Genomic DNA, 1,346 nt, shown 5'->3' on the forward strand with positions numbered 1-1,346 from the left:
CAGTGGCAGTAAATCCTGCCACACCCTACAAACAAAAATGCCTATCTCACCTATAAAAGAGCTAGTTTTGATGTTTTGTTTCCCACCATTGTGTTCCTCCTACCCTGCAAGTATCGCAAACAACAATCTTCCAATCTTTCTATGAGTCAAATGTTCATTTAACTGCTGTGGTGGTTTTGAGGTATTGTTATCCTGATTCAGGTAATTGAGGTCTGTCTAAAGACTTTTTGATGTGAGATCATTTGTTCTTTAGGGTCTCTGAGTAGAGCAAACGAATGAAGAACCAATGAGAGTGATCAGGACCGTATCTGGACACATGCTGTAACCCAATTTCAAAACAGTTATGCATACTACAGAATAAGATATCGCTGTATGAAATCTGCTTTTTTTCTTAACTGTGTTTTCCAGATGAACCAGAACAAATACAGCTTAGTTCCAACCATTTCCTGTCCCCATTCATGTGTGATTATCATGGCCTTTTGACTCCCTTTTGTCTTCCCACCTCTCCCTCTACCTGTCTTACCTGTCATCCCTCAAATGGGAAACTAAAACAATCACCTGGCTTACTGGAAAAAACAGACTTTCAATAAAAACATTGTCCCTCAGAAATTCAATAAACAATTCCTTCAAGTCCAACAGGGCCTTCGGTGCTTGGGCACTAATCAATGAAGCAGTGTATGAGTAAGTGATCGACTTCTGTTTTTTATTTTCACTTGAAAGTCTGAAGACTTCTTTTCATCTGTTAAGATTGTAACTGTGAAGACAGTCTTTACACCAGTCCCATCTGTATTTCAGATGGGACTGGTTTAAAGTCAGCATGTAAATGCATGATGAGTTGCTCACAAATAGAATAATAGATGGTTTGGAAATTAAAACACAAATCATTTGTGAAAAGCAAACTACCCTTTTCAGATACTATTCTGCGTACATGCAGTGGTGTGAAAAAGTGTTTGCCCCCTTCCTCATTTCCTGTTCCTTTGCATGTTTGTCACACTTAAGTGTTTCGGAACATCAAACCAATTTAAACAATCGTCAAGGACAACACAAGTAAACACAAAATGCAATTTGTAAATGAAGGTGTTTATTATTAAAGGTGAAAAAAAATCCAAACCATCATGGCCCTGTGTGAAAAGGTGTTTGCGCCCCTTGTTAAAACGTACTATAACTGTGGTTGTCCACACCTGAGTTCAATTTCTCTAGCCACACCCAGGCCTGATTATTGCCACACCTGTTCACAATCAAGACATCACTTAAATAGGTGCTGCTTAACACAGTAAGGTCCACCAGAAGATCCTTAAAAGCTACACATCATGCCGAGACCCAAAGATATTCAGGAACAATTGAGA

The sequence above is a fragment of the Etheostoma cragini genome, chromosome 2, assembly GCF_013103735.1.
Source record: "Etheostoma cragini isolate CJK2018 chromosome 2, CSU_Ecrag_1.0, whole genome shotgun sequence".
NCBI lineage: Eukaryota > Metazoa > Chordata > Actinopteri > Perciformes > Percidae > Etheostoma > Etheostoma cragini.